The sequence below is a fragment of the Pteropus medius genome, unplaced genomic scaffold (assembly GCF_902729225.1).
Source record: "Pteropus medius unplaced genomic scaffold, Ma_sr-lr_union100, whole genome shotgun sequence".
NCBI lineage: Eukaryota > Metazoa > Chordata > Mammalia > Chiroptera > Pteropodidae > Pteropus > Pteropus medius.
In genome coordinates, this window is record NW_024349227.1 from 1253325 (window position 1) to 1267079 (window position 13755).

The following is a 13755-nucleotide window of genomic DNA, read 5'->3' on the forward strand; positions in this document are numbered from 1 at the left end:
TAAGATAAACGACTAAGATAAATTGCATTTATTGGTATGTCTCTTTAGGTTTAAGTTAATCTCCAACAGTTCCTCTCTCTTTCTTTAATGCCATTCATTTGCAAAGAAAGTCATTTTTTTCTACGGAATTGCCCGCTTTCTATATTTGGTTGACCGTGTTCTCAGTATTAAGATGTTCCTCTTTCTCACCTTTTTCCCTATAAGCTGGTAATAAGATCTAGAGGTTGGATTAGATTCAGATATGATTGTCCCATCATAGGGACACAGGCCTTTAAATATTTAATTTATTTAGCAGTACCTTGTAAACTCTGCCTACATAATTTTGAAGCAAATTTCAGATATCGTATTTAATTCCTACATATTTCAGAATGTACTTCTAAAAGATAAGTATTTTAAAAAACCGTATAGTCACATTACTATTATCAGACCAAAAAATAATAATTCCTTAGTGTAATCAAATATTCAGCCAGTGTTCATTTTCCTGTCTCATAAATTATTTTGTTTAGTTTTTGTTCAAATAGGAATCTCATGTTCCATACGTTACAATTGATTGGTGTGTCTCTTAAATTCTTGTAGACCATGAGTATCTCCTCAATTTTTATTTTTTTCCTTGCAATCTCTTTGTTAAAGAAACAGTTTTTTTGTCCTGTAGATCATCTGGATTTTGTTGATTGCATTCCCATGGTTATATTTAACATTTTTATTGCCCCTATATTTTCTGTTAAATTAGTAATTAAAGTCAGGGACCAGATCAGATTTGGGACTTTTTTGTTGGTTTTTGCCATACTTAATAGATTTGCGTGTTTCCACAGAAGGGAGCATGTATTGGCTGATTATCTTTCTTTTTTAAGGTTAGCAGTCATTGGTGTCTTTACTTAGATCTATTATTTCATAGGCATTGGAAAATGATAACATTCTTTTCTTCAACAAGTGTTTGACTCGTTCCTTGTATTTACCAGTTTTCAAAATAATGAATCAATTTCCTAGCATTCTCTAAAGATGACAGAGAGGTTTTCCCTTAGGGGCATTACGCATTCAAGAATTTATACATATTCGGTGTGTTTCGGTCCTTTACAGTTGTTCTTCATGTTCGGATTATTTCTATCTTTGGCAAGTGGGGGCCTCTTCGAGTTGATTTTTGAATTCTTTTGACGTGATCCTAAATGGTCTTTGAAAGTTTCTTTGCTTTCTGGCATGACTGGATGTCTAGGCTCATCTTGTATATTTCCTACCATAGACCTGGAAAGAGCTGTTTACTCCAAGGGTCTTTGATTGTTTTTGTTTTTTTTCGGAAAAGGTATTTAGAGACCATGATATCTGCATCAGGACTGCTGGTTACTGAGTTGGTCATTGGTTTTAGGCCTTTTAAGTGGACAAAGCTGGGGGGCGGAATTTTAATATCAATACATTGTGAGTTTATATTGATTCTTCCAATTTAAGTTCAGGACTGTATACACCCTCCACCCCCACAACATATACATGCATATATTTTTCTTCTTTAATTTCTCCCAAACTGAAACAGGCCCAGCCCACAGACTGTGTGTGTGTGTGTGTGTGTGTGTGCGTGCGTGCGCGCACACGCGTGTGTACACGCGTGTGCATGTGTGTGTGAGAGAGAGAGAGACGTGAAGAACCACCAGTCAGCCATCAGCGTCAGCGTGTCTTCGCCACTGGAACATAGGACCTGGCTCACCAGTGTGTTGACTCTTTCTCCCTGGGCCGGTAGCCTCGTCACTGTGCCAGCTGTTTCAAAGTACAGAAAAGGAGACCGCACATCCCGAGGGAACAGGCAGCTCGTGCTCAGACGACTTTTCTAGCACAAGTTTTTAATATTTGGGACCAGCTAAAGCAGCTCACAGGCAATCGGGGCCTTGTGCTGGTTCATTGAGTTTTAAAATACATGCCTCACAGAAACATCGACTTGCTAACAAGTACGGAAGGGGAGGAGAGACGCAGGAAGAAAGGGGACTATGGAAAGGAAGAAGAAACTGCAAGTAGCCTCAGAGACATCACGACTAAGGCTTGCTGAGTCCTCACACGGGCTAGCCCGTGCCCTTAAAGAACAAACGTGTGAATCCAATGGACGTGGTTATTTCGGGCAGATTTAAGTGGAAACTGCTGACCATGAACCAAAGCGCAGAGCTTAAAGGAGGGAAAATATGATCGTGGTGGAGAAAGGGCCAGGCTCTTCCGCAGCCCTCTTCACCCCCATCAGGCTGGATCCTGCCATCTCCCAGAGCGGAATGGAGCTTTGGGTCCAGGCCTGTGGTTGGAGCCCAGGAATTGGAGAAAAGGGGGCGAGGATGGGGGTAGGTGGGCAAGGCCCCATCCTTGCACATTCATGGGTCATCCTTTCTGACCTGGACTGCTCCTCCCTGCAGAGCCGGTCACAGTCAGATGGAGGTGCAGGAAAAGTGGGGGTGGGCACCGTCCCCCCAGGTAGCTTGGATCTCAGGTTACTTCTTGTGCTTCTGGGGAAAAGTCCTTGGTTTCCAGGGTCAGATTTGATTACAGCAGCCTGGCAGTTTTGTCACTGTTGGCCTGAGGGCTGTTCAGAGCAGGGACTTCCTGACACCCAACACTGTCACTAGATCTCTGCACACATTAGGAGGCAGCTTGTCACTTGACCCCAGTCTGCCCCTTACTAGCATTTGACCTTCGACGAGTCATTCTACTGTGTGGACAGTGAGGGGCTTAGTTCGCCACAGACACTAGCTAGAATTCCATGGCTCCATGATTCTGTGCCACTCCCTTCCCCCCAAATATTCTGTTTAGCACTTTATAGTCCCCATTAATGCTCTCTCCTTCCTTTGTCATCAGAAAATATTTGTCTACCTTCCTATATGCTGGACTGTATGTCAGCCCTGGGGCTGTGGCAGTGACAGTCACTGCAGCTCGGATGAGGCTGTGAGGAGGCAGGAGCTGCCGTTTAGAGGCCCGGGTCCCTGACAGGAAGCGTCCTCCAGGGAGAACAGGGTGTGGGCCAGTGAGCAGCAGCCTGGAGGCTGGCCATCCAGACCCGGAGAGCACCCACAGTCTCGCCCCTTCTCAGTGACTTTGTTCCAGTGACAGGGCGTAGCATGGAAGCAGGGAGACATTTACTCTCGTCTCACCAGTGGCAAAACCGAGGCTTGCTGCGATGACGTGACTTGTCTGAAAGCGCACAGACTCAGGGCTTGCTTTGTTCTACCATTGCCAATTTTAAAAGGTGAAAATGAGGGGTATCTAGGGAGCCTCTGCATTATCTTCACAGCTTTTCTATAAATCTAATTTTTCAAAGTAAAAGCGTTTTGGGGTTTTTTTTTTTTTTTTTGCTTTTTTAATGTGGAAGACTTTTGATCTGTGTGATCACTCCAACCAATCAATTAGTCAGCCATTACTGTTCACTGGACACCTGATAGGAAAGGCACCAGAGGGTATAAAGAAGCACACAACGCAGTTCTTGCTCTCTGAGTGCTCAGATTTCCCCGTGGGAAAAGACATGTTCAGGTGAGAAGTTGTCTAATAGTACAAGGCAGTGTGACGAGTGCCAACAATACATAGAAGTATAGACGCAGGAAGAAACCACTATTAGGAGGTTGTTTTTTAAGTAGGGACAAAGACCATTTCCTTCTACGAAACAAGTTCACAGTGTTTTTGACTTAATGAATGCTTTTGAAATACATGAGCACTGCCATCGATCGGACATACATTTTCTCAGTCTTCATGCATTAGTCATAAAGAAAACCAGCAAGCCTTATTGATTCTACATCCTAAATCTCCCTCTCATTGATCGCCTCATTGCTAACCTCACGGCCAGTCATGTCATCTCTCTCCCGGACTAATACATTAACCTTATTGATCTCCCTTTCTTTAGTCTCAGCCCATCTCTGCCTGCACTGCAGCCTGAGTTATCTTTCCAAGGCCCTGGGCTGACTGCCCCACACTCGAGACAGCCTAGGAACCTCGGGAGACTCGCCTGCACAACAGCAAGCAAGCTCTTTCACAGGTGGCTCCGTCCACCTTTTTATCCTCTTCACCTGCCATCCTCCTGTCCCCCCAGCCACTACCCGCAAGCCTGCTTCAGCCACGACGAGCTTCTTCCAAACTTGGCTCTGTTGAGCCTCAGTGCCTTTGCACTTGATGCGATCTCTTCTAGGAAAGCCCTCTGCCTCTTCTTTACCTACTGAAATTGTATTTATTCACCAGCTCTAGCTTAAGCATCTTCTCTGGTTCCCTGAAGTTATTCATGTCCTCCTCAGTCTTCCAATAACATACTGTTACTATGGTACTTGTGTCCACTGGGCAAAAATTCATTTGACTTATTCATCTGCTAATTTTTTCCACATTTATTAGGCAACCACCACGTACCGGGGCTATGACAGGGTAAAACGATGGGAACTGTCTTCACCCTCTTGGAGGTCCCCAACCAGTGAGAGGTTCAGAGATCTGCAAAAGCAATTACAGTGTGTGACAGCGCCACGATGAGGGGCCCTAGCCCAGTCTGGGACGAGGCCTGCTGGTGGGGGATCAGAGAGCACTTCTGGTGGGAGTGATGCTAAAATGAGATCCGAAGCCCTAGCAGGCATTCGGTCTGTCCCCCCGCCAAGTTCTTCCAAAGCAAAAGCTGCATCTTATTGTTGTGTTGCTCCAAATCTAGATCTGTAGCTACACATAGTAGGTGCTCAAATTTGCTTCCTGATTAAATGAATTATTGGGCAAACAAAAGAAATGGGCAAATGAAACCCATCTTATTTTTGAGTGGGTGGACCACTTTAGCTTCATGCCTGCTTCTAACATCAGGTGGCCGCGCTGAAGTGAAGGCTGGGTTTTACCCTGGCAGATCACATGGTTTATCGTCGTACTTTTTTTTTTTTGACCTTTAGATTCGGTTTAGTAATACTATGTGAGTGGTTTCACATGTTTAGAATGAATTTGTGGTTGTTGTTTTATTATGCTATAGAAAGAAGTATTTCATTTAATTTATTAATGTCTATGAATTTTATGGGTAATAGTTTCCTTAAATGCCTTCAAATTTTCCTTAATGTGAAAAAAGATAAAGTTGTGAAGTGGAGTGAAAAGAAATTCTGAGGGTGACCGGCGGGAGGTAGGGAAGGAAGGCGGCGGCCGACGGCACAGACGGCCTGCCTTTATGTCCAGTTCACAGAGCGTTCCCATGTGACGACTCTCTTGTTCACAACCAGAGCCAGGCCTTGTGAGTGACCATCATCTACTTCTACCAGTGTGGTGGTTAATTTTATGTGTCAACTTGACTGAGCCACACCTGAACAGATATTTGGTCAAACATGTGTGTCTATGAGGGAGTGTATGGACGAGATTGACATTTAAATCGGCGGACTGAGTAAAGCAAAAGTGGGTAGGCCTGGCCCAATCAGTTGAAGGCCTAAAGAGAGAAAAAGCTGACCTTCCTCTGAGCAAGACTGCATTCCTCCTTCCTGACTACCTTCAAATCAGGACATCAGCTTTTCTGCCTTCAGACTCGAACTGAAACATTGGCTCTTCCTGGGCCTCGAGCCTACCAGCCGTCAGATGGGAGCCACGCCGGAGTCCTCAGGCCTTCAGACCTGGATGGGATCTGCTGGGTCTCCAGCATGACAATTGACTCCGCAGATCTTGGGACCTGTTGCCTCCATAACTGTGTGAGCCAATTCCTTATAGTAAATTGTTCCTTCTATATAGAGAAAGCAATAGGAAACCATCCTATTGGTTCAGTTTCTCTGGAAAACCATCGCTAATACAATGAGGTTTAACTGACACCAGGTAAATCATTGACTCATAGATGCCAGAGCTGGAGCTCAAACACCCCCTTCAGTTTACAGATGATGAAACTAAGCCCAAGAAGGAAGGTTCTTGCCACAGCACAGTCCACCAACCATGTTCACTTCTTAGCTGGTGCTTGGACTCTCCTTACCTGGGGACCATAATTAGAAGTAAGACTTAAAATACAAATATCTCTGGGAAGATAATGTACTGACATGAATTCATAAGAGCATATAAATGACTCAATAAGATGGTTTTTGAAGAGCAATTTTTGACGGGGTACAGGCTAAAAAGATAGATACAGTGCCTACCCTCTTGGAGGTCCTCGCTCAATGAGAGTTTCAGAAATGTGCACAAGCAAACTACGCGCAGTTGGCATAGTTTGCTTCCTAAAAGTGAAAGGAGGAGGCATTCGGGAGAGTGGGAGATGGTACGGGAAGGGCAAGGCAGGCCCGCAGACCTCACTTCCTCAACAGACTCTGTTGAGAGCTGACCCCAACCACCGTCTGTTACACCGGGGAGCTGAGACTGCACATCTAGGGGTGGGAGCTGGCCCGACCCTTCATTTCAGCGAGCTCCCAGAAAACTCCTGAGAATACAGACTTCTAGCAGTAGCGCTTGCTTCTTTTTAAACACGACATTTTTAGTGCATGCCGTCTGCCTTCCTGGTTACACTGGGATGTGTTGTGGGTTGAGTGGGCGGCAGTGTTTGGAGCAGTGAGGCAACCAGCAGCCTATTTTCAGACCTTATGTGTAATTTTTTTGCTTTCTGCTTAAATGAAGCTTATGATCGAGTTTTCTCTTTGGATCAATAGCTTGAGAAAGAAAGCCATGTTCTGCCTAGTCTGGTATCATAATTGTCCATCCTATTTAGAGCAAAGGCAGTGGGCAAGATGGTGAAGACACCTGAAATCCCATCATGTGAGGAAGAGGTGAAGGAAATGGAGATATGTTTAGCTTGGCAAAGAGACTCCTCCGGAGATGAGAGAATGGTCTTCAGCTATTTAAAGGGCTGTTCTGTGGAGGAGATTGGCTGTGTTCTGTGCTCACCAGAGGGCGGTGGGCGAGAAAAAGGTACGGGAAGACAGATTTTGATAGTCAGAGGGTAAATGGAAGTAGGGAGTGCTCTTAAAACATGGCTGGACAAGTTCTTGGTGTGGGGTAACGCAGGAGATTCCAGCATTAAGGGTTGGTTGGTCTACATTATTTTAAAGTACCTTCTAACTCCAAGATTCTATGATATGAGACTGTGGACAATGGTCAGTTGCCACAAAAGAAGAGATGTACAGAGGCTGAAGTATGACCATTCATCCAACCAAACGTGTTGGTCTGTGGTGTATAAAGCACTCTCTTTGGCAAGAGAAACTAAGGTCCCCATCTCAAGGACACGAATGGTTACAATACAAAAGAGAATGTTATATAGGCCAAAAAGAATTATATGCTTTTCTTCCTTTTCTTTTAGATACACCTTATGCTGTTAGGAAAACATGGCAGAGTTTGGCTAGAACCCAGGAGATAAGATAATTAAGAATGTGTCAGCAGAAGGGAGATGGTTAGTAGGAAAAAGAAGACTAGATGAGGAATGTGTTGGGAGTGGTCAGCGCCATGTTATTCAGAAGGGGCTCTCTTGCCTGTAGCCCTGGTATGCAGCGGGCACATCTAGTTATCACATGCTATGGTCTGAATGTCGATGTCCCCCCAAAACTTATATGTTGAAACCCTATCCCCGAAAGATGATGGTATTAAGAAGTGGGAGGTGCTGAGGTCATGAGGGTAGAGCCTTCATGAATTTGATTAGGGCTCTTATAAAACAGACTCCACAGAACTTCCCAGTCCCTTCCACCTCATGAGGACACACAGAAGGCTTAGCTATGAACCGGAAGCAGGCTCTCGCCAGAATGTGACTCTGCTTGTGCCTTGATGTTGGGATTCCCAGCCTTCAGAACTGTGAGAAATAAATTTCTGTTGTTTATAAGCTATGCGGTCTAAGGTATTTTGTTATAGCAGCCCAAACAGACTAAGACATTATGGAACATTTGATATATCCCACCACCCCCTCTGACCAGACGCCATGCTCACCAATTAGCACGACAGTCGTGACCCACCTTTTCACGTTAATGTCTCTCCTAGAAAGGTGTCTGAACGAGGAGAGGGGAAGACCCTATGACAGCACTTACTTCAGGGTTAGTTATTTATTTGTCCATCTATTACCCTGGACTAACATTTCTTGTATCCCTACCTCAGCACAGTGCCTAGTACTTAGCAGAAACTCATGAAATATTTGTTAAATGAATGGAAGGAACAATCACATCAAATTGGGGGTGAAAGTGGGTAGTGGTGAGGAGAAGCAGAAAAGTAACGTTTGAGGGCTCGGCCTTCCTCAAAGTGGGAGTTCTTCATTCAGTATTTGCTAAGTCCCTCTTACGTTTCGGGCCCTCGCCTCGCAGACACCAGCGTACAAAGATGACGGACGCGGTATTGCTTTTGGGGAATTCCACGGGATGGAGGAGACATTTCAGGCTGAGGGAGCCACGTAAACAAGAGGCTGGATTCCTGGAAGTGCTTGATGTGTTTGAAGGGCTAGTGTGTGAGGCTGGAGATTAGGCTGAAAAAGGGCTAGACTGTAAAGCGTCACTAATCAAAATAGGTGGGTGATATAGCCTTTAAACCCTGCCCTTCACAGGCCTGTCAGGCTAGAGTTTGGACTATATTCTGGAAGCAGCAGAGAAATTAATCATTGGACACTCTAAAGCAGATGAGTGACAGAATCAAATGTGTGTTTCAGCAAGTCTCCTTGTGGTAATGTGGAAGATGGGCTGGGGTACCTGGATCCTGGGGGAGAAGCTAGAAGGCTATTGCAACATTCCTAGTAAGAAGTGGGGAGAACCTTGGGGGACAGGTGTGAGGAATGGAATGCATGTGAGATTTTCCAGAGACTAGCTAGGACTGACCATGGGGACCAATTGCCTGTGGAGGGCGAGGAAGAAGGAATTGCTAGGGATGACTTGATGATTGCTAGGTAATTCCAATTGAAACTGGGAAGGAGGATTAGGCTAGGAGCGGCAGGCATAGGTCATGAGTCCAAGTGGCACATTCTGAGACAGAGGGGTCATGAGGACATCTAGGTACAAAAGTCCTGCAGGAAATTAGAAACATGGATCCAGAGTTCTGGGGAGAAGTGAGGGTCAGAGATAAAGGTTAGGGGTTATTAGCATTTGAGGGTGACGGAAGCCTTGGAGAGAATGAGGTCCGTTGCACTGAATGTGTTGAGGAACAATAGTCCAAAGATAGAGTCCTGAGGCCAGGACAGCTCGCTCCTCAGAGCTGGTGGAACAGAAGCCCCCAAAGAGACAAAAACTCGCCGGGCAGCTAGGAGGAGAATTGTGGAAGCCAAGATTGGATTGTGTTTGCAAGGAAGGTGCCAGGAAAAGACACCTAAGCCTGCTTTGGAGGTCAGGTGATATTTATTTAAGGAGGTGATGTCTAAACTGGTCTTGAGGATGAGTAGGAGACGGCAAACAGGATAATGCCTGAAAAGGGGAGGTCAGAATGGTTGTAGCCTTCGCCAGGAAAGAGTCAAAGGTGGAGAGAGTAGACGTAGTCAACAGACTGAAGAGTGAGTAGAAGGTGAGAAAGTATAGGTGGCAAATATAAGCCATTATGTTTTTAAGTTTGATATTGAAGGGAAGGAAAGAGAAGAAAAGATAGGCTGATAACTGAAGGGGGACATTTTCTGAGGAAGGATGAGACTTGAACAAACCCCACACTTCACTGTGTCAGACGGGTGTGTCTCTGAGCTTTGCTGTGCCATGCCCTTCACACAGATGATCCAGTCATTCCACAGCATTCACCGAGCAGCTCCTGCTGCAGGGGCTGTGCTGGTTGCTGGGCTGCAAAGATGAACAAGACCGCTTGAGGACCCAGTCGAAAGGACTAAGGGAACAAGTAAGAAACTTCAGGTCAGTGTGGTGAGTGCCACAGACAGGGTCAGTAATGGACACAGTGGGAAATACTAGAAGTCACACCCCCAGGGTAGGGGAGGGACACCCTAGGACAGGTAACATCTGAGTTGAGACCTAAAGTCAGACATAGGTAGTACAGAGGAGGGGAGAAGGCATTCAAGCAGAATGTGTCCCTACAAACCCCCTCCCCAATTTTGTCTAAATCCCAGACACCCTGGAGTGTCCGGGTGATGCCCTCTGGTGAGAACATGAGGTTCCTCCCGACCCTGCTCCCAGCACCTACTTTTTACCCTTATTTAATACTCCTTCCTCTACCATAGTGGTTTTTACTCCCTTGTCCGCTAGAAACTTTTAGAGAGCAGAGACTGGTCTTAGTCATCTTTATAACTCCTAAAATATCTAGTGCAGCACTCAGCACATGGTTAATGCATGAAAACATTTTGTGATAGGAAATCTTCTCAGACCAAGGACCACTATCATGGCCAATAAATTCTCAGTCCCCATAAATACAATAATTATAAGGTCATTTAACAAGAGCTCAAGGGGGCCACTGGCAGGGTCAAGGCATAAAGATAAAAGGGAAATGAAAAGTTGGCATAGGGAAGAAAAATAAGGCTGAGAGAGAGGGCTGGGGTGGGGGCGAGGAGGAAGCAAAGGAACGAAGATAAAGTGTCCACACAGTGGAGAGGGGTACAATTTCAAACAAAATCTCACCGGAATTCTGTGCTCCATGAAGCCTTGGCTTTGATTTCTTTTCCATCATGGGAGAACCCCCAATTCCTCATTGACTTTTAGGCTCTCTCACTAGAATCTGATTTCTAGACATACTCAATCCAGTAAATAAATGTATCACAGCTGCATTGTCTGAGAAGCAGGGAGAAGATGAGAGAGAGAAAGGAGAAAAAAAGCCCTACAGACCCAACAGTTTCCCAGTTTACAGGGTGAGCCTAGACAGAATTCAAATTTCCTTCTCTTGAGAGTCTGAGGGAAGAAAGCTGGTGGCTGTGTCACACTTCTGAATTGGGTATACAGCTCACAGACTAAGCTCTTGAGCAGAGCAAAACTAATTTTATTTTGCAGCTGGATAAATAAAGGAAGAAAAACGCAGGCACACACATTTTTGAATTAGCGCTAGTCTCTGAAACTCCACCTCTTTCAGGAAATGTTCCTTATGCAGGAGGAGGTGGTAATTCTGCTCCTTTCCAATCCCTCTCACTACATGAAACCTTACATAGAGCTGCACTTATCCCTTCATTCATCAGCCTGACTTTGCCTTCCCCTATCATCTCTGGATCCTTAGCTGCATTATTGGTTTATATCAACAGGATGAAAAGAGATAATACAAGGGAACTCTAAAATACATGGAAGTCATGGATAGTAAAGATGGTCTCTGAGGATCATTGGTCCAAGACAGAAAAATTCCTAGAGAAAAGAACAAAGCCTTTTGAAGTTTATTCTATAGTAAACAGCATAGTATACACAGTATAGTATATAGTAAACAGAAGAGTACACGTTGGTGGTTCCTGAATTAATTGCAATTGAAAAAGAAAAATTTTCCAGCCAGTTTTTATAAAATATACGAGAGGAAACGAAACTTCTGGCTTAAAATTCAGAGCAATATGTATGCTACAAGGAGTTGGTCAAACTGCTCAGAATTTTACACAGTTACACACTAGGTGGATTTCATGAGCTTTTGTCAATTAAGTTACATCTTTTCCAAAGTATGTATTTTTCTCTACTACATATTCCATATCAATTTCATAAGCCCAGAAAAAGTACATTAATCGAAGACCAGTGAAACTATTTTAGGTTAAAAATATTAAGAGGAAAAAAAGTAGATGAGTGTAGATTGCAAAGATGAAAATTATATGAAGTTATTCCTGAGGTGCGTTTTGTGATGGGTCATTAGATGTATTATAGTTGCTATGCCCCAGGCATGTAACTGCAATAACTCATGTCTCATCATGTCCTTTTTGGGAAAACAATATGTTGTGTGAGGATTACAGATAGGGCTAAAAGATGTTGCCATGAGCTTTCCTCATAGTCTAGAGGCCATAAGTACCTTGTTCAAGGACCTTTTCATGGCTTTTTCTCTGGACCTCGAATACCCTCTGATTACGTCTTATTATTGGGGCTAAACTTCAAAATAATAGCGTTGATGAAAATATTTCTAAGCACCACTTCATTGGTTGTCTTGGGTGAATTTTACGGCTTTGACAGGAATGGGGTTAGGAAATACTGCCAAATTCAATATACAGCTAGCCTGCATTTTATTTTCAAAGATACCTTTTGCTCAATCTAAAATTCAATCCCCATATATACAATAATTATAAAGTCATTTAACAAGAGCTCAAATCAAATTTGATTTGAGATAGCCCTCAGTAGCAAAGGCTAAGATTGAGAATCCATCTATCTGGTGGGAAAATGACCAAACAAGATAACAAAAAAGCATAACCTTTTTGGTTGATCAACGTAACTACCATGGGGTTTGCAAAAGCAGAACCATCTGTCGTGTAAGGAACCATGGAGAGAGATTATGCATTTATAAAATCCTAAGAGGGAAAACCAGGCACATGAATAAATGTTTTTTCCCCCCAGTTCACTAATCTGAAACTTACTTTTCTTCTGGTTTCTCTGCTATCAACATGTACTGTTTTTAAAACAAAACAAAAACAAGAGTCAATTTAAAAGCAGACAGACTTGCTATGACTAATTTAGGAACTCCCAAAGTAGGCTCTTTTCCAAAAATACATTGAATTGACAATACTGTCAGCTCAGTCTAAAGGGGTTATGATACAATTATGGACCCCCAGGCTGAATCGGATGTTTACTGCTGGTTAGGGTAGAGCAGGGTATAAGAATCTCACAACCCTTAACTGTTCTTGCTATGGGGCTTTAAAATGAAACCTTTCCATAAACAAATGTTTCCAATGGGTGTATCTTAAACAGCTTACCTAATTCTTATTTTCCCCTCTTGGTTTCTAAAAATGGAAGCTGTTGCAAGGGAAAAAGTTATATAAGGAGCCAAGAGTGCTAGGGCATTTTAGATATTGCATGCTCCTTTTAAAACATATTTCTCACATCCTTTGGTAAAATTATTTTAGAAAAGCTAACATCTTTTAGTAGCATTGCTTTTGCAGGAATACCTCTGTGTACTATAATTACTTGTATTATGCTGGAGGAGGTTGAAAATCAAAGGAAGTGATGATTTTCTTCAAAAAACCTACACAGGGATGATAGGATCACATTTAACTCAGTGAATTCAATTAATTTTACCTTGAATTCAACTGAGGTTGAAAATCAAAGGAAGTGATGATTCTCTTCAAAAAACCTACACAGGGATGACAGGATCACATTTTACTCACTGAATTCAATTAATTTTACCTTGAATTCAACTTCAGGGTGGAAGAGGAATAAATGACATCACTTACTGTCCACTGTGTGCCTGGTAATGCACCAAGATATTATAGCCTTTATCTCATTTAATCTTCTCAGCAATGCTCCTCGTTATCATCTTCATTTTACAGAAGGTATTGAGGTTCAGAGAGGTTAAGCAACTCATTGCAGGTCACACAGCTAGTAAATGGCCAGGAACAAGAAGTAATTCAGGCACTGGCCTGTTTTTGGTTTCCTGTTAAATAGAACATAATCTATTTCTTAGAGGTTTTGTTTAGCAGTGCAGCTTATTGACTCTACATCCCTTCTGCTAAATTATTCAAGTAGCCTCTTGTACCAAGTGTGACCTGGTTCCTTAAGATTTAATTAGAATCTATGGGCTAGAAATGCTGCTGGGTGTTATGTGCCTTGTTACCTTTCATTACAGCTCTAAGAGATTGGGTTCTCTCCATTTTATAGATAAACTGTTCGGAGAGGTTAGGAAAGTTGTTTAGATCATCAAGTGAGTGAGGAGGGGTAGAGCCACGACTATGCCAGAACCAGCTTCTCCCACGACACCAGTGTTTCCATTTGTCAGTTCCCGAGCTAGAGAGCCACATGCTTATTTAATATTTGTCAAGTGTTTTTAGTGTTCTGG